We start from the raw sequence: 21,271 nt of genomic DNA, 5'->3' as shown, positions 1-21,271 counted from the left end.
ACTAGAAGATTAAAAAAAATGGTAGTGATTGACAGTATCTCATGCCTCAAAGAGGTTCTGTAGAACAGAGAATGGAAAAATCCATTGATTTTGACAACTGGGAGACTTTGGAGCCAATTAAGAATAATAATCATAGAGCAAGAAGAACAGAGCCAAAATGTATGAGTAATAAAGAGGGACTTGTAGTATTAAAGAAAAGGCAGGGGTGGGGTGGATGGACAAAATTGGTGAGGGGGAGTTGGAGATAAAGGCTTCCAGTTATGGAATGAATAGTTTTCAGGAATAAAAGACACAGCATAGGGAATATAGTCAGTGATATTATAATAGTGTTGCATGGTGACAGATGGTAGCTATGCTTATGGTGAGCATAGAAGAATGTGTAGAGATGGTAAATCACTATGTTGTACTCCTGAAACTAATGTAACATTGTGTGTCAACTATACTTAAATTAAAAAATTAAAAAAACAGAGTCAGTATGTTTATATAACCCCTCTAAATAATTTGACTCGGGAAGAAAGGAGAAAAAACAAGACAAGTCCCAGGCCCTCTCCTTTTCTCACTCGATGTACTCTCCCCAAGCAGATTCAGTCTGTCCCATGTAGAATTGCCATTTATATGTCAGTAGCTTCCAGAATTATATCTCAAATTTAAGCCTGGTCCCTAACTCTCATATATCAATAACTCTACTTGGGTATTAAATAAGCATTTCACTTAAACATCTAAAACTAGACTCATGATCTACCCCACCTTCACCAACTACAAAAACAAACCAAAATACAAGTAAAATAAACAATCAGATCCTTATTTTAATAAATGACATGGCATACTGCTCATTTGCACATGCTAGAAACTTTGGGGTCATTTATGTTATTCCTCTTCATTCATCCCATCTAATCCATCACCAGATCTTATGGACATACTTCTCTCCATATCCATTATCCACCCTAGTTGAGGCCACTCTCACCTCTGATATCACCACCTGGACCACCTTTCCAAGTGGTTTCTCTGTATCTGCTCTTGCTTCCATAACAGCCAGAATGATCCTTTAAATTTGCAAATCTGATCACTATCACCCTCTTGTTTAACATGTTTCCACGGCCTCTTGTTTTCTTTAAGCCAAGCAAGTTTGTTAGAATGGAGTAACCATATGGAGGAATTAAGGAAAGCTTCACTAAGAAGTTGGCATATGAACGGATCATAAGAGTTTGCAGGTGAACAATAGTGTTAGAGTGGACAAGGGGGTGAGGGTGGCAGATCGTTCCAGTTTAGGAAGTGTCATGTGCCAAGGCAGGAAGTCAGGTGATCATAAAAGTGTGATAAATTCAGAGTGGCTATTCTCAGATGCCAAGGGGTGAGAAGTAGCTATTGAAGCCAGATTGTGAAAACCTTTTTGTGCTTGGATTTTATTAAGGTTTTAAAGCAAGGGGTGATGTAAAGAGCCAGGCTTTTTGTTGGATAACTTTGTAGCAGAGGGAAGGCTTGAGAAGCTGAGAACAGGGAGAGCAGTTCAGAGCCTGTTGCTCTGACCCAGGAAAGGTGATAGAGGCCTCAACAAAGTCTGTGGCACCAGAGAGAAAAAGGGGTAGAGACGTATCTTAGAGTAGGATGAACACAAGTAGTGCAGCATTTGAGAATGTCTCTGTTGGACTTTGGTATTATGAGTAGATTCATGTGCATAGCCTATATTTTGACCCTGGATTGATATATTACTCTGTGACATCAAACTCTGCAGAGTGGATTATTTTTGCCATATATAAAATGTCCCGGAGATAAATTTAACAATTAGTTTCTGTCCTGGTCAAATCTGGATTAAAAATTCAGCCCAATAAAAATATTTTTAGAAATTCAATACCTGGGTTCCCCATGAGTTTTCCTCTGATAAGGTTTCTGAACTTAGTCAAGTCATATAGCTTAGTCTGGGGCTTAAATTCCTCATTTGTAAAATGAGGGTGTTGACTAGAATCATTAGAAGGAATCTAAGGTTCCTTCAAGTTTCTTGATCCCCGTGTCAATTTCTAGGATAGTTCTCTAATTTACTTGATTGACTTGAGTCTTACCAGCAGGGAACATACTGCTCCATAGTTTCTTAAGGATGTAACTCTCTTTTTAGAGATCTGATGTCTAGGGGGTTCTGAGTAGCATTCCTAGACCCACCTTATCGTGGAAAATCCATTATATTTACAGTCTTTGTAGAGGGTTTTTCAAATTTCCCATAGCTGAGTATCAAGAAAAAAAATGCGGGTTAATAAAAATTGGTCGTGATGAATTATAGTTCTACTTGGTCTGTTCTCTACCCAAGGTTCCCTCCACCAGGAGAAGCTTAAACAAAGATTCATTGTCAGGTCTTTCTAGACTTTTAATTTCAAGAACTTGTGTAGACTAATAAGTGTATTTTTTTAAGTGCAATCAAATCGCAAAGGTTGAGACATATAATTTAATTTAATAAATTTTAAGCTTCCATTAGGTATGGAACATTGTAGAGAGGAAGAAGAATAGGTAAAGGAATGTCTTAAGATGAATAAGGTCCAATTTATGTCTTCAAGGAACTATATTGTTTAATAGGAGAGCCTGGAGTATAAACAGCCACTCCATGTGAGTGCATGAAAAGGGTAGTCAGCAGAGGGAAGTGACAGGTGTAGGATGACTACAATTCTGTCCTCAGGGTTGCAAACTGCAATAACTGTCTTCTGGTGTTTGCTGTTCCAAAGTTCTGCCTCAGAAGACAGCTGTTAGTGTCACTTGGGTCTTAGGTCTAAAGAAGTTGATCTACCTACCTTTGGCAAATGTATACAAAGGGTTTTAGTCAATTTCATGAACCAATTTAGATCATAGCATATCATTCATGCAAGAGATTAAAAAGGACTGACTCGCTGAAAATGGTTGATTGGTTATAAATAGACACTAAGTTTTTGGCAAGATTGAGGTGAAAGCTTTCATGAAGTTATGTAATTGTGGCAACATATTGTCAACTGTTACACTAGTAGTCAAATCTTTAGAAAATCACATCAACAGAGTTAGTATACTACTTGATAGACAGGCATGCTAGCATAAACAAGTTATCAAGCTACAGACTAAACTGAAGACCTATAAAATAATGATGCTTTACTGTACATTCTATGGGTATTACATTTGTTATGTACATCAGATCTGACTTCTGGATGAGTGCCATCCTTCGATTTTATGTGTTAAATTTAACATAAAGGTGACAGAATTAGATTTCTAAATTTAGGCATTTATGTCATTCAAAGTGCTTGCTAAAATGTTCTATAATGTCACTCATCTTAATGATAACTGTCTTCTGGTGGTGAAAAGGTGTTCTTTCCTGTTTTGTCTTTGAACATTTTTTTCAACTTAACACATCAAATGACAAAAATTAGAATACCAAAAATAAGTGATCTTTGGTGCTTTGAATAAACTTTCAGGTTTAAAGAACATGAGAAAGCTAGTAAGCCAGGAAAGTGATTTTTGTGGGGAGTGGGGTTGGTTTTAAACTTCAGCTAATTATGAAAGCCTTTGAAAGGCTTGATTGTTTAATGTAGGGACAAATCTGTCTAAACTGTGATAGAAGTTCTGATCCCAGATTTGTGTCACTAGGTTTTGACTAGGAGCAATCCTACAAATAACTTTCAAGATATGTAACCTGAATGAGAACATCGAAAAGTCTAAACCACCCATAAGGTATGTTTCCATTGGGCTCTAAGCCCTCATACCCTGCCCCCAGTGACTCTGTATGTTAAGGCAATGTATTTAAAGAACACTTGTTAAGATAATGTATATCTGGCAGGAGAAACTCATTAGTAATATTAGCTAACACTCAGGTGCTTAATTTGTGCCTGGCATTGTGCTAAGTACCCTATATCAGTTACCTTAGTTAATACTGAGAATAAACTTACCAAGTGGATACTATCGTATGTAATCACTTTTAAGATCTACTTCCCCGCCCCCCCCCACACACACATTCTAACACTGAAATTGGGATGTGTCTTACAACCAACCGCATCTTACATGTATAATTTAGAACATTCTTTTCTATCCAAGGGTTGTAAAATCATGGTGAAACTGAAAATAGAAGGCATCATAGATTAGATGAAATATGCTATTAGCCACCATCCTCCTTTATCCAATCTTACCTAAAAGGAAACTGAGATACGAGGTTAAGTGTGCTATTCTAGATCACAGAACTGGTAAATATTTGAGCCAGGATTCCACAGAATTGTCTCACTCAATCCAGGACCAATCCTTATAACTTGCACACCATGCTGCCTGCTGGCAATCTAGCAAAATTGATATATCTGAATAGTCATCCTCAGAGAGCTCCACATTTGGGAAAGTGGAGTTGGGGAGAAAGAATTTATAAGAACCGTAGTGGACTGTTTAGTGAAGGGGCATAGTAGAGGACTCTTGGAAACTAGAGTAATCATGAGCGAAATGGACCCTGAAAGGAGAGAAAAGCTACAGGAATGTCGGGAAGCATTGAAGGTGAAGGCCCCACTCACTGTTTTGTCCAGGGCCAGATCTGCATGTGTAGAAACTTCTAAATGGGATTCAGAAAGAAAATCCTTATGTAGCTTATGTAGCAGGGAGATTTATTTACTATAGCTGTCATCTGTTTATCTGTATACCTATAATGATACATGTAGATCAATCTATATTGAAAGAGAGATTTGTATCATGCTTAAAATTTTTTTAAATGTTTATTTAGTTTTTGAGAGACAGAGAGAGACAGAGCGTGAGTGGGGAGGGGTAGAGAGAGAGGGAGTCACAGATTCCAAAGCAGGCTCCAGGCTCTGAGCTGTCAGCCCAGAGCCCAATGTGGGGCTCGAACTCATGGAATGCTAGATCATGAACTGAGCTGAAGTCGGTCGCTTAATCGACTGAGCCACCCAATGCCCCCGTATCATGATTTCTTTTTAAAAAATGTTAATTTATTTTATTTTTGAGAGAGAGAAAGAACACAAGCAGGGGAGGGGCAGGGGGAGAGAATGGGAGACACAGAGTCTGAAGCAGGTTCCAGGCTCTGAGCTGTCAGTGCAGATCCTGATGCAGGGCTCGAACCCACAAACTGTGAGATCATGACCTGAGCTGAAGGCCGAGGCTTAACCAACTGAGCCTCCCAGGCATAAGTGTCTGACTCTTGAGTTCAGCTCAGGTCATGATCTCATGGTCATGAGATCGAGCACCGCATCAGGCTCCACACTGAGTGGAGATTCTCCACTTGGGATTCTCTCTCTCCCTCTCTCTATGCCTCTCTCTCTCTGTGTCTCAAAATAAATAAATAAACATTAAAAAAAGAATTCTACATTATTAACAAACATTTTCTTACCCTACCGTTAGATTTTAAAACTTTGTGTTATGCTTTGTTTTAAAAAAATTTTTTTTAACGTTTATTTATTTTTGAGACAGAGAGAGACAGAGCATGAACAGGGGAGGGGCAGAGAGAGAGGGAGACACAGAATCTGAAACAGGCTCCAGGCTCTGAGCTGTCAGCACAGAGCCCGACGCGGGGCTCGAACCCACGGACCGTGAGATCATGACCTGAGCCGAAGTCGGACGCTTAACCGACCAAGCCACCCAGGCGCCCCTATGCTTTGTTTTTTAAATTTATTTTATTTTTTCTAGTGACTAGCACAGTTCCATGTAAGTGGAAGGTCAAACACTTTTTAAATAAATGAATAATAACTTTCTCTCTTACTTCAATGCTACACAGAATCTTGGAAGCATATTCGGGTTTAGAAGAAAGATGCTTTAGTGGGGGTGGGGAGCCTCTTGAAAAGAATTTTATCAGTTGCAGAAATAACAAATACCACTGCACTTTCTATTCCTGCTTGTCAAGGGATGAGGTAGGTGAATTAAAGTGAGCCAAGATCTAACACTGCTGCTTTGCCTCCAGTGGTAAAGATGAGCCAAGGAAAAGACAAGCCAGTGAAAATACTCTGTCATGACTGTCAGCCCCAGTGACCATTTGCACAAACACGACACAGACCAACACGTACACACGCACGTGTATAAAGTTTTGTATTTTCCTTTGCCTGTGTCTAGTCAGCTCAAATGGGTCGATTCATGTTTTGGCTCATGTAACCAAACCAGAGTCTGGCTCAGCTCTACCTGCAAACTTTCTGGGCTGCTTGGGTAGAACGAAGTGGTTTGAGTTTCTGAGAACAAATAATTAGACTCCAGAAGATGGCCATTAGTTTCTGCCTCTGTGGGTTCTGTGATCTTGTAAAAAGGAAAGTGAAGTTAGATAAGCAAAGCACTCAGCTACATGGGCTTCATGATATTCTTCCTTTTAGTGTTATCAGAACATTTATTTCATTGCTATTCTGGACTTGATAAGCTTATGGATTAATATTTTTAAATTACTTTTCCTTTTAATCAACCACATTTGATACGTTAGACTCAGAATCAGCACTGGTGTGGCCCAGAAAAAATCATTTTATGTTTTTTTAAAAAAATTTTTTATTCTCACCCTTTGAGCTTCCAAGGTAATGAAGTTTTAAGTGAGCCCTAAGAGCATCATCCTATCTAAGAAGCTATGAGTAAGATATTTTCTTATTTTGTTACATACTCCACTTACTCCTCCATTTTTGTACATATTTTCATGGTATTTTTTTCATTCCATAAAAACATCAGAGACTTGTGTCATTGGGAAAATCAGTTACAGTGCAGACTAACTGAGGCATTGACCCTGTCCAGTGAGTTTTGGTAACCAGGAGGTATTAGGCCAAATATAATAAGACTTCTTTCCTTGAATTTCACAGCAATAGCATTTAAACCAACTTTTAAGTGGTTTTAAAAATGTAGCAGAACATGAATCTCACTTTGTAGGTATTTTTCCTTTATTAAGGATGTAGCATCCAGAAATTCTTATCTATTATCATATTTAGTCCTTTTTCCAAATTATGAATCATCTTACTATAGTTATTTACTAATATATACTCACTGAAATAACTTTCTGTGACCTGTTTGTATGTCCATTTACCCAGAGGCAATTACTAATGCTATTTTCATAGAAATTACAAACATTTAATTTCATGACAAAATCACAGCCTTATCTGTTAAGCTTGAGGTAGGTGGGGAAGAAGGTGAGAAGCACCTTTCTCATACAAAGTTCAGAACTCATATCCAGAGCAAATAAAACAGAAACCACCTTCCCATGGTGAAGCTTTTCATTTCCTAAGGGGAAGCGGTGAAAGGAGGAGTAGTGACCTCAGTGAGCTAACTGTCTGCTCCCATCTTAATTATCAGATGGTATTTGAGGATGCAGGGATTTCAGTATCACCTATAAGTTATTAATAGCACTGAAAGTTACTTTGACTGATGAGATATAAGAAGAGAGATGATAATAGGAGTAAACTGCTCATATTGTGGGATAGGGAGATGAAATCACAAGAAAACAAAAACAAGGGTTACATAAAAGTTAACTATATCAACATCATTCCATCCCTACCCTCCATAATTTTTTTTATAATCACAATTCCTGGAATAGGGGCAAAACTGTGGTGAGAAACTAGTTGAAAACCAATAATTGGGTATTAGAAGAACTGGAGAGGTGTGTTTTTTTCTTTCATTCCCATGTTTATCTTTACCCTTTGCCTTTTCAAGTCACAGGAAACAGCTCTACCACCTTTAGAAGTTCTGGCTAACCCAGTCACTTGAGTCTTTTCTTATCTTTTAGTTTTGAAGCTGTCCATTACTTTTCAACCTAATATATTCTGGAGCTTGGTACTGAGAGTAAAGAAAAAAAAATAGGTAAGAAAACATCAAATTTTAAGTTTGGAAGTAGACACTGGACGTATCCTTTGTAGTATAAGCATAATGTTAAAAACGTCTTTGGTGGTGATTTAGCAACAGTTTAATTTCTTTAATGTTTATTTATTTTGAGAGAAAGAAAACATGAGTGGGAGAGGGGCAGAGAGAGAGGGAGAGCGAGAATTCCAAATAGGCTCTGTGCTGTCAGCGCAGAGCCTGATGTGGGGTTTGAACTCACAAACTGTGAGATCATAGCATGGGCTGAAATCAAGAGTCAGACACTTAAGTGACTGAACCACCCAGACACCCACAGCAGTTTGTTTGTTTGTTTGTTTATTTATTTATTTATTTCTATGGGCTTATTCTGCTTTTCTCTTTGGAATGCCATAGAGTTTTGTCTGAGTCCTTCAATAACTGACTTGGCTTGATCCCCATGACACAACATAATAATCCAGCGTTCGTACATTTCATTGGAACCCTGAAAATTTACAGTTTGGCTAAGATCAAGAGGGTAGTTCCATTGCAACCACACCAACATAGGTCATTAGCCACATGAAGACAGCCAGATCTTCCACCAGAAACAGACACATGATGAGGTTTGGAATCCTAGTGACGGGGTCACTCATAACTATGGAAAACTTCTGAAAACAGTTTGATTTCATGGCCTTTCGACTTCTGTACAGCTTACATGATAGACTTGTAGACCCTGAAGCTTATGGGAGCAAAGAGAAGAAGCAGGATGACATAAGAGGCCATAGTCACAAGGCTAAAATCTTCAGGGAAAATAGCACTGTCAGCATAAGATGAAAGACAAGCTCAGCTTTCTTCAAATTGTGCCACAAAATCAGATGGTGGTTTGTACAAGAGACTGCAGAGCAGGAAACCCCCTCCTGTATGTCTTTCCTTCCGTCACTGGGCATGGAGGGCTGGGACCCAAGGTCAGAGAGCAGTTAGATGGAAGTGAGAGATGTCTAGTGGCTCTACCATGGGTTTTTCCAACAAGGTCAGGAGAGAGAGATGGCAAATAATATTCACACCGTTGGCTCTCCCAAGTCCCTTCACTATTTCCGCTTCGTGCTTAGACTCTGACTACTCGTAATGTTTTGATATATGGCCTTCCAGACTTTCTCTATTATTTTATATGCTAACTGAAACTTTTCTTGTTTAATATTTCACTTACAAATCCCTTCTGCCTTTGCATTTTTTCCCTACTGAAAGTGTTCTCCAATTGTTTTCTTTTGTCTCTCTACCCCTGACCTAATCCCATTCCCCTGAGGTCTCCTCTGGTAATGTTTTGTTATATAGCCTTTCAGACTTCCTCAATTATTTTATATGCTAACTGGAATCATAGACTGTTTTCACTGGAAGGGACCTTAAAGATCATCTTTCCATCTCCCCCACCCTCCACTGTCCACTCACTGCAGGCTTCCAGTAGATACAGAAAGGCTAAATGCCCCCCCCCCCCGCCCCCTCCCCCCGTCCCCGGAAATGCCACCTCGGCCAGTAATTGAGAAAACTGGGACTAAAACCCAGGCAGGTTTCTTCACTCCTAGTTAAATGACCTTTCTACTGCCTCCCACAATTTTATTTTCTTAGTCTGTTTCATGGCCTAAAAAAGTAGTTTCTGTAGGATGGGTTTAAGTGAGTTGTGGCTAGATTTAGTTTATGAGGTGACCATTCATTTCCATGTGGATAACAAGCCGTCAAAGAAACAAACCTCTAACTAAATAGAAGTGGCTGTAGTTCGTCTCCTCTGTTCTTCCTCTGGCCTTAGTGAATGTAGCCCACAGGCCCAGGGCTCTGCTTTACTGGAGCAGCTTTCTTGTACTAAAATAGTCCTTGGATACATGTATCATATAGTCAGCTTTTGCTTCTCTTTTCTCTTACTGGTCACTTACTTTGGGCAAAGGCACATCATTCCCTGCTTTCTCTTCATGTACTTCTAGAAAGATGGACTTAAACCAGCCAGGCCATTTGAATTGCTGATTTTCTGAGTATCTTCTAGGTATTCCTCATAAAAACCAGGATTCTCCCCTGGTGTGGGACATCATGTTTTTGTACCTTCATGTACCTTCAACTGAAATTTACAGCTTCATCAGTAAATTCTGACCTACCTTAAACTTCTAGTCTTGACTTTTTCTTTAACATTTTAAACAGACCCTGCTCCAGGCTTTTTAAGTTCAACCTGAGCACACACGTACATCCCCTTTCATAGGTAGAAAATGCACACTTTTACAAAATCACTCTAATGAAATCCCTGGGGTCTCAATCTGCCTCTAGACTTCTTCCACCCCAGTCGTGCTCAGAACTTCTAACTCACCTGACCCACCTGAAAGTCCCAGGATTACTTTTCTCCCCACTGGGCCTAGATCTTTGGTCTTTGTTCCAAGTCCATCATATCTTCTGATTTATAATAAACTTACTTACTTTAACTATAGTCGGATCTCTGACAGACTTCATAGTGATTTTTGGATGAGGGATTTTTTTTCTGCCAGGGATCCAAATTGAACAAACTCGAGTTTTGAAGGGAGAACATGTCGGGGAATGGATGCCAAAGAGGCCCACTCTGCAAATATATTGTGCAATTAACAGAGTGCAAGTGAGCTCTTCTGAGTTTGATGGCGGCAATTGTTTCTTGGGGTTCTCTTTTTTCACATAACCCTCTGCCTGTTGTTGTTTTCCTTTGTATGTGCTTGTGAGTGTCTTGTGGGGGATGTTAAACAAGCACCATTTTACTCCATGCGATTGTAGCATCATGCTTTCATGTTTACCTTTCATATCCACTTTAAAGATGCAATCTGTTTTACCACTGGGACTGCTGCTATGGCCAGTTCTGTAGCATTGCCTTCAGTTCAGGCACATGCCTCTGAAACCGTAATCACTAACAGATGCTGCTCTGAATCAAGAATTCCCCTCTCTGGCTACTCAGCCTGAGCAATGAGCTGCCTAACTTGGATCCTACTAGCTTCTTGAAAAACTCCACAGGCTGCCTTACTAGCATATTGGTAACATGCAGAAGATTGATATTTTCCAGGCCCAAGCAGGACTTTGAAATAATACCTAGCAGTTGTAGAGAACTATTTATTTTCCCCTCCTCCCACAAATGTTTTCTCATACATGATCTCATTTTATCCTTCACATAGTCCTTGGAGTTAAATAGAGAAAGCAGTATTTTCCCCTAGGAACCTGAGGTACAGAGATGTTAAGTAACTTGCTCAAGGTCACACAATTAGCCTTGACTCCTAGTCTGGTGTTCTTTCCACCAAAATGACACTAGTATTTACTTTGTCTTGTGTCAAAGTTGTCTAAAGTCTTTTCGGGTGCTGCATGAATCCAAGCTATCATTCTTACAGCTTAGATTTAAATTAAATTTGTAACAACTTTTCGTGGCTTTTTTTCCACCTTGGTCCTTAAGTTATAAGTCTAAGGCAGTTGTTTTGTGTGCTAAAAATTATTTGGGAGTCTTGTTCAGTAGATCAAAAGTGTAGACCCAAATTCAGCATTAAAAAACACAAAAATCAAAAACCAACCACCCAGTGATTCTGAATCAGGTAGTCTGTGTAAGCACTGTTCTAAGAGCTACAGTAAGCAAGCCACTTAAGATCCCTGAGCCTCAGTTTCCTCATTCAAAACACAAAAGGAAGCAAGACTAGAATTAGTAAACTATTTCCAGAAACTAACATAGATCCCAACCTTAACAGCTTGCATCAGAATTCCTCTTAGGGAAGAAACAGTACTTGTCTGGAAAAACACTTTGGAGGTAGACAGGAAAACCTCTGGGGTCTGGGTTTTCTGGACAGGGCAGGGAGTAAGAATAGAGGGGAGTTTATGGAAAGACATGAAGTTAGGTGCTGAGTATGTTAAAGGCCAACAGAGGAATCTCCCGTGGTGAGATGTCCAGAAAGGACTCTGGAGAAGCAGAATGGTTGATACGGAGTTCCAAGGTGTTTGCTCTGTGGTCCTTCCCTGTGGTCCCTGTATATTTAGGAAAATATATATTTTGTGTGAATAGAGGCTTTTTTTATGGCAATCAGTGAAGAGGCTGGATTTAATTCTGGATTAATATAATGTAGAACTGATCAGAAGAGATCATAAGAACATAAGTCTTGGGAATTTGAGGAAATCTTAGAGAGAACTTAGGATTTCTACAGACTAGAATTGGAGGCTTAAACCCATTTCACCTAGTTATTCATGGGATAGATGTAACCAGGGGACATTTGGGTGAATATATGAGAGAAGGAACATGTAGAAAATACTATTTCTGAAATATTCTCATGGCCTTAGAGGAACAAGAATGTGATTAGAGGTGTCATAAGAAAGGTGCATATCAAAAAAGTGAATATGAACAATGATGTTTACAAATAGGGTAGTTGAAAGATAAAAAACTTTGAGGTGTAGTTCCAGCATGGGCCTAGTTTATGGAATGAATTTAACTGAGTTCTAGTGCCTTTGTTCCTTTTCCTATGCATTACATAAATGTAGTACACATGGACTGTTGATGCTTTTAATTTAGAATCCAGAGCCAAAAAAAAAAAAAAAAAATGGGAGTTTTCTTCACCTGGAAATATTTATTTCAAGATTTTCAGGAAGAGTTGTTGGTCTGAAAGAGCAGATGTTGGGGAGGCACAAGGCATAGGGCAATAGAACCAAGGCATTGGTTTCCAATTCAGAAAAGAACAGATATTCTACATGAATGTAAGGAGCAAAAATGTCCTCTTTGCAAAGAAGTAGGAGCCCAGATATGCAGCCTTAAAGATGAAGCTATGTCCTCATCTGTGATTTGGATACTAGAAAGTCCCAATCTTCTCCACAACTTAGAGGCTGAGATGACAAGATTTAATGAGAATGCTTATGTTGAATGGTTTCAGTCCTCTGGGTAAAGAAAGGGAAATAGCATCATCTGCTGAAAAATAAAAGTTGGGATTATAGAAAATTGTGGGATTTACAAGAGAGATCTGTACTAGTTCTGGAAGTATTAAGCTAGGTAGTTCAATCAATGGCAAGACTGCCTATGAGTGACTAGGGCCAAAGAACCCCTATACAGTCTTATACAAATTTCTTAAATAAAGGTTCCCTTTATCCCCTTACTGTCAGCAAAATTCAATTCCCTTTGAGAATTCTGCTTAAGTGGGTTTTTCATTTTCCCCTTCTTTCAGCATCAGGGACCAGGAAGAGCAAGCAGAGAAAAGCCCAACATTCTTCTGGCTTCCCTTTTATTATTTATTCTTGCAATCAGCAAATATTTGTTGAGCAGCTAGTAGTCTAGGTGCTCTGGGTTAGGTGCTGAGAATGTAACTGTGAACAAAACAGACTGTATATGGAATTTATTTTGTAATCATTTTAATTCCTTGGATAATAATACCTCCTTTGAAACTTACACTGTATATAGAAATACTACCCTTTCTTGTTGCTCTCATTTACCAAATTACCCATATGTTGAAGCTTTGGTTGCCTGTCCTTCAAATCTAGGTTATGGGTATGAGGAGAGCTGAGCATTCTTTGAGCGGTGTCTCCATTTTTCAAATGATGGAGATCCATGCTCTAAATTTATTTTTTGTAAGCCATTTCATATGACTGAAAAGATTTACTGGTATCAAGACCTTGCTTTGGGACATCTTAACCAATTCAGAAAAAGTTAACAATGAATGTGATGGCCATACCCTTGATTTGATCTTTGCCTTAAGACTGAGTTTTTATCAGCATTCATTGCTCAATTGTATATTTTATTATTTTGGGATGGAAAATCAGTTGCTTTCTGTAATCAAGTCCCCAAGTTCCTGAATTTATTCCCCATGATTCCTGTTTGCACATTGGTGAATTCTTTTCTGAGTTCATCTTTTTCTTGCAATACCTTGCTGTACTAGTTTGTTAGGGCTGATGTAACAAATTACTACAAGCCGGATGACTTAAATAAACAACAAAAATGTATTGTCTCCCACATCTGGAGGTCAGAAGTCCCAGATCAAGATGTCAGCAGCATCGGTCTCTTCTGAGGGTTGTGAGGGACGATGGTTCCGTTCCTCTTTCCTTGCTTCTGGTGATCAGCTGGCAATCTCTGATGTCCTTGGCTTTTAGATACATCACCTAAACTCCGCCTTCATCTTCATATGGTGTTTTCCCTGTTGTGTGTCTTTGTGCCCGAATATCCCTTTTTAATTTTGATGCAATTATATTGTATTAAGGTTCACCCCAATGGCCTAATTTTAACTTGATTATCTGTATTTCCAATATAAAGTCACATTGTGAGGTAGTGGGGTTAGAACTCCAATATATCTTTTTTGGTGGTGGGAAGCAGGACACAATTTAACCCACAATGCTTGCCAGGCACACCAAGGGCAACTAAATCATGCTACTCACGTTCCATTTTCCAATCTTTTTTCCTAGGGCTACAAGTTCATTTAATGCACAATCCGTCTTCCAAGTTATCACAAGCAACAGTTTTACCAAATGTTAGAGGGGTTCCTAAGTTAATGCCACCTTTTCTTTCACATTCCAATTTGTGGTTCTGGAGATACTCACAAATTAGCACAATATTCACAATGGTTGCTCATGGAGAACTAAGAATGTTTTCAATATTGGGCAATTCATATTACCCTTAATTTTAGAAGTAGATCTATTTGTATGCTTGCCAATTCCCTACAGATATTAGAGGAGGCCGTGTCCCCTGTGTCTCCAACTCTCGATGCTCTTTTGACTGTATCAGTTCTTTTAGTCCCTGTTCAATTAAGTTTGTCCCAATATGTTAGTTCATTTTTGGCTCCCACACCATTTTTCCCCCCTGTATCTATCCTATACCCTGCAATCCACTCCTTCAGTTTGTCTCTCTCTATTATCCTCAATAGTGATACCTCCTATTCTTTTGTCCTACTGATCCTAAAAAAGGCCAGTACCAAAGTATATCCAGTCATTCCAGTCCTCCTCTGACCTGTAGCACGTTAAGTGCTTGTGGAGGAAGCCACACAGAGTCCCTACAGCTTCGTGGTATCTAATCCCACTGTGTTCTCAACACTGCTGAGGAATCATCCACGGGTTCTCTCTCTCTCTTCCATTCATGGATACGCCATACAAGCTTAAGAATCTTTGGAAAGCATAACCTTGTTTTTAAAAAATTCTGCTATGCAAAAAATGATCCAGTAAGTAATTCCATAACTTTCATCTTTAACTTCTACAACATTCTTTCCATTTGCACCCATTTGTTCTATTTTCCTTTTTGTTTCAATATCCTGCCTTTTGTTCAACTTTGTCCTTTGCTATTGTGTTCTATCCTACCTTTTCTACCTCTTCAGGCAGCTTACTCCATCAAATGCCTTTTCTTTATCCCTGATTTGTAACTCTTACTCTTGACTGAGATTTTCACCTCAGCATAATCCTTTGCTTAGTTTGTCTTGATCGTAAAAATCATTCTTGGGCTTTATACTTTGTTTTGTTTTGTAAAATATCTTCATATGTTTTTCTTATGATCTGCTTCCCTCGTCTCTACTCCTTTCTCCTGTACACTAAAACTAACAGGACACTCTTGGCAGCCTTTTGTTTCCTCACAGTTAAGAATAGAAACTACCAAATGCCTCATATTTTGAGCTTAGAGAACCACCAGGTTGGAACCATCTCTCCTCTAGTAAAATACCAATGTATAAGTAACAAACTATCATGTTAGGATGTAAAGTGATTAAAGTATCACATTCTGAATATCAGATAATTTTTATGGTTTTGTATCATGTGATGTCTCTCTTAGCACCAATATTCAGAGATTCACATTTCATTTTTTAACCCTCCTTGAGATTTTTAAACTAATCCTACTCTGACAATCTTTAATTGTATTTGGAATACAAATCAAGACTTTCCCTGCTTATCATTTTGGTAAAAATGTATTAAGGCTTTATGAAGCAACTATTAAATGTCCTTCTATAGGCTTTGGCTAGAAAATTTTGTATTGGGAGATTCACAATCTTGTTTATTAAAATCCAAGATGTTTTATAAGGAACATATTAACTAGGGAGATATTCTGTGGAGCCACTTAAATAGAGCAGCCTCATTTTTGCTAATGACTATATAGTATTCTATTTATATGTTTGGTCATAATTTTACTTCTATTTAGCATTCTCCTTGATGACCATTTAGATTGCTTCCAATCATTTTCTATTATGAACAGTTCTGCAATTAATATTTTTGTATATGTATCATTTCATACACAAGCAAGGATACTTGTAGCACGAATACCTGTAATTAACATTCCTGGGTCAAATTTTATGTGCATCTTTAATCCTTGTAAGTGTTGCTAATTGATCTTTATAAAATTGTACCAATTTACTTACCTACTAACATGTATGAGAGTGGTTGTTTCTTCACAAATGCATGGTAATAGTGTTAGCAAACTTTTTTTTGCCAGTCTGAAAAGTTAAAAATTACCTCTGATTGCAGTTCAAATCTGTATGTATTTTATTATGAGTAAGGTTAATGTATTTTTCAATCCGGAATTTTTGGTCTTTATCTGGGATGTTTAGACAATATATATTGAATGTAATATTGAAATTATTGCACTTGAACCATTATCCTGCTTTTTGTATTGGATGTGTTCCATCTATTCCCTTTGTTTTTTTTCTCTTTTCCTACATTTTTGGATTGAATATTTTTTGAATTCTATTATGTCTCCCTTATTAGTTTTAGCTAAACCTCTTTATTTCTTAGTGGTTGCTCCAGGTTTTGAAACATGCATCTTTAAGTTATAACAGTCTACTTTCGAATAATGTTACATCACTTCACATGTAATGTAAGAACAGTATACTTCCATTCACCTCTACCTTTATGTTATTGTTGTCATACCCTTTACTTATGCATGTTATAATTTCACAATACATTATTATAGTTTTTGTCTTAATCAGACAGTTATCTTTTAAAGAAATTTTAAAAATGAGGTAAAGCTTTTACATTTACCCACATCTTTACCACTTTTGTGCTTTTTATTCTTTTGTGTAGATCCAACTTGCCATCTGGTATTATTTTTCTTCTCTCTGAAAAAATTCCATATTCTTTTAATATAGATATCCTCATGATAAATTCAACATTTGGAAGATATCTTTAATTAAAATATGTTTACTTCATCTTTATTCTGGAAGATACCTTTACTGAATGTAGAATTCTAGATTGACAAGTTTTCTGTTTTGTTCTTTAGTCATTTAAAATTTTGTTTCATCCTCTTCTAGTTTGAATAGTTTATGATGAGAACTCTTCAGTTACTTTTACTTTTGTTCTGTTTATCATGTTCATTTTTTAAAAGATTTCTTTTAAGATTTTTTCTTTGCCATCGGTTTTAGCAATTTTTTTATAAGTTTGCTTCTATCTTTGACATTATCTCTAGACCTCATACAATTTCTTTCTTACTGTGTGTGTTTTGCTTAAATACTTACACAGTTACATATTTTAACACTCTTGTTTGCTAGTTTCATCATCATTGTCATTTCTGATTATGCAATTTTTAGTCCTTTTTCTTTTGTTTTATGAATCACATTTTTCTGCTTTATGGCATGCTGAGTAATTTTATATTAAATACTGGTCATTATGTGGTTTGCATTGTTGAGTGTCTTTATTTTGTGGTCTTCCTTTAATGATGGTTAAGCTTTGTTTCAACAGGTGGTTAGTTTACTTTCAAATCCATTGTATATCTTTGAGGCCCTTTTTTAAAAATTAAATTAAAATTTTTTAAATTTAAATTCAAGTTAGTTAACATATAGTGTTGTATGGCTTCAGGAGTAGAACCCAGTGATTCATCACTTACATATGAAGCCCTTTTGAAAACTGGTGCAGTGCATCTAGATTAGAACTCTGGATCTCCAATATTCAAATAGTAAATCCAAATCCTTTCCTCTTGGTTTTCAGCTATTTTTTTTTCTATTTCTTTTTGTACTTTGTAATTTTTGATCAAATGAAAAATATTAAAAATGAGAAAGTTTTAGAATTTGAGTCTGAGTACTGTCCTTTTCTTCAGAGATGATTTTGTAGTTGCTTCTGACAGGGAGTTCACTTCAGTCTAGTCTGGGGTTGAGCTGGTTCAAAGAAGGATTCCAGTGTACGTGAAGGCTAATCCACTTCCACTGTGGCTATAAGAAGTAATCTTTTTGGGGGCACTAACTAAATCCTTAGCATGTTTACTAGAGTTTCCCCTCCTTGATGGGACTTGAAGTACAAGTTTGTCTCTCTAGCTCCAGTAAACTGCCTAAAGTTTTGCTCTACTTCTTAGTGTCTGTTATAGGCTGAATTGTGTCCTTCCCAAATTCCTATGTCTTAATCTGCAGTACCTCAGAATGTGACTGTATTTGGAGATGAAATCTTTAAAAAGTTAATTAAATTAAAGTGAGGTCATTATGGTGGGCCCTAATCCAATGTGACTAGTGTACTTTAAGAAGAGAGACTAGGACACAGACACACACAGAAGGCAGACCAGGTAAGACACAGGGAAAAGATGGACATCTACAAACCAAACAGAGAGGCTTCAGAGGAAACCAATCCTGCCAATACTTTGACCCTAGACTTCTAGCCACCAGAATTGTGAGAAAATAAGTTCCTGTTGTTTAAACCACCCAATCTGAGGTACTTTGTTATAGCAGCCCTAGCAAACTGATATAGGATCCTAGCTGCAACTTTCTGCTTACCTTCTTATGTTCTTAGCTCCATGTTATTTATGAATTAGCTAACGCCTAGAGGTTAATTACATAGTTGAATGTTGGGTTCATCTTAATACATTTCCATTCCCTGTGAAATTCTCAAGGCTTAGCTGTCTTGTTGAATTCCAGGTTTTCTCTCTAGTCCTGCGAGGCTACTCAGCTCAGCTTCTGCTCAGCTTCTCACCCTCATGGCAACTTTTTCTACTCAATTCTCAGATGGTAGACCCTTGCAAACCAGCAAATGCATTCAGAAGAAAAGTGGAGCAGAATGTTGAGCTTATTTCAGTACTTCATGACTCTTGGAGAGCCTTACCTCTCAAGTTCTGGCTGCCTAGAGAGTTTCTAATGCTTTCAATCATTTGTTTCTATTTTATCCAACTTTTCTAGTTTTGTTTTTGTTTTTTTGTAGGGAGATTTGGTTTGACACAAGCGTGTCTATCAAACTGTTAGTGAAATTATTTTTATATTAATTTTGAACCTAGGCATTTCATTAAATTAAATTGTTCTTTGTAATATCTTTTTGATTGGATCTTGTTTGTCTCAAGGTCCAAATTTAATATGTTGAAACCTAATACCCAGTGTGATTGGATTTAAAGGTGGGGATTTGGAGAGGTGGTTATTTCATGAGGATGGAGCTTTCATGGATGGGATTATTGCCCTAATATATAGAGACCCCAGGGAGCTCCTTCACCTCTTCTGACATATGAAGACACAGTGAGAAAATGGCTGTCTGTGAACCTGGAAGTGGACTCTCTACTGGCACCTTGATCTTGGACTTCCTAGCATCCAGAGCTGCAACTGTGAGAAATAAATCCTTGTTGTTTATTAGCCACCCAGGGTATGTTATTCTGTTATAGGAGCCTGAATTGAGACAGTGAGGACCATATCTGTCTTTAAGCATTGAATATCGTTGTGACGTATGAGGCCAGTCTAATTTTTTTCCCTTTGCATTAGGTACAAGAAAGAATGTGATACTGTACCAAAGTATAAGATACAACGATTTTAATAAAATTGAACTTTATATCTCTCTCACATATCAGTCTGGCTGGTCTGGTTTATCAGATAACTGCTGCATAAATTCATCCAGGGAGCAATTTCTTCTGTCTTGTTGCTCTACCATCCCCTTAGTGCATTGTTTTCATCCCCAAGATTGGAGGTGGGACCCTGGGCACATCTACATTCTAGCTTGCAAAAGAGAAAAAGAGCCAAAATTCAGAGAAAGCATTTTTTTAAATTGTAGATGACTTCGCACACTTCACTGTAGTGCATATCCAGTTGTCCAGAACATACTCGTGTGTCCATACTAAGTAATTACAAAGAAAGCTAGGAAATGTATTGTCTACTGGGTGGCCAGAAAAAAGAGGAAATTTAGAGGAAACAAGGAATCTACCTCAGGCTTGTTGGTGACTTACTCATTTTGTCTGATGCCCAGAGTTCTTTGCTTTTGTTGTTGTTTTTTCATCTAGAGGAAACAAGGAATCTACCTCAGACTTGTTGGTGACTTACTCATTTTGTCTGATGCCCAGAGTTCTTTGCTTTTGTTGTTGTTTTTTCATCTTTGAAGTCCAGTACTATCACTAGGGTATGTTTCAGTTTGGTAATCTTATTGAAATAGTTTTTTTTTTTTAATGAGCTGCTATATCAAGTTATAGGTTTAAGTCTCGGTTTTTCAAAATTACATCTTTAAATTATTTTTGTGTGTTTTTTTGTTATTATTGTAGTCTGTAATTCATATCTTTCATTTTGCCTTCTTTTCTCAGTCCTTTTCTGTTCCTTGGTGTAATTTCAGTGATGGCTGTTTGTGCTGCTCAATGTGGCCTTGATTTCTTGGATGGATTTATTTTTTTCTTCTGTTTATTTCTTAAGTCTGCCAGCTCATGTTTCATCTCCTCCAGTTCTCTGCTTTGAGCTCTTTGATTCATTAGGTGTCTTTATTCATGACCATATATTTGGTCATGATTTTTATCTGAGCAGTGGCCATATTTTTCTAGTGTGTATTCATCACCTGCCACTTGTTTTTCCCACATTTTTCTTCCTTTTCCTGAAAGTAACTTTGCATACATACTTGGCTGGTTCTTTTTTGCTTATTACTTTTGTGAATGACGTGAATTCTTCCAGTTACTTGTGGGAGGTTCCTTCAGGGGAGAGACTAGAGCAGTGTTCCAGGCAAGCAGTAAGTTTCTTTGGTTCACAGCAAAGCTCTTTATGACTCAGTGGTGTGTGTGTGTGTGTGTGTGTGTGTGTGTGTGTGAATTCTTTTAACCTTCCATTCTCCCTAGTTCAAAGAAATCAACAGTTTCTGGACTTTCATAATTCAAGATCCATTTCCTTCACCCTTCTACAAGACACATTGATTCTCTCAAAAATGCATGTTTCCTTGTTTAGTCCGACCTCCTTTGCCTATTCTGTGGGGTCCGGGGAAGCTCCCACTAAAGGCCCATGCATCCTGTTCCCATTGTTTCAAGCAACACTTGTGGTCCTGCCACATACTTTGAATAGCTGTGCTCTGTCTGATTTGTTTGAGATCTTTAGCCACATATGTCTTTTTAGGCATTTCCCGGCATCAGGTGGTTCTTCCTCAGATATTACAGTACAGGGTTACATGTGTCTTCTAGCTTTATCAAAGATCATTTTTCTCTCTCTTTTCATTGTTACTGTGATTTTATTTCTTAGAGAAAACTGGATAGAGGTATCTTTTGTCTGGAACTTTATAAGCAGGTCTATGCATAGTCCATTTAGGGAAATCCATTATTTTTTAGGATTAATTTCTTTAAGTGGTATATTAACAAAATTTCAAGAATTCCAATATGTTTTTCAGAAAAGTTATACAGGGATGCCTGGCTGGCTCAGTCAGTAGAGCATGT

Source organism: Panthera pardus, unplaced genomic scaffold (assembly GCF_024362965.1).
Source record: "Panthera pardus isolate Hobbes unplaced genomic scaffold, ASM2436296v1 HiC_scaffold_6, whole genome shotgun sequence".
Lineage (NCBI taxonomy): Eukaryota > Metazoa > Chordata > Mammalia > Carnivora > Felidae > Panthera > Panthera pardus.
The sequence above is the reverse complement of the archived record's forward strand: the minus strand, read 5'-3'. Positions refer to the sequence as shown.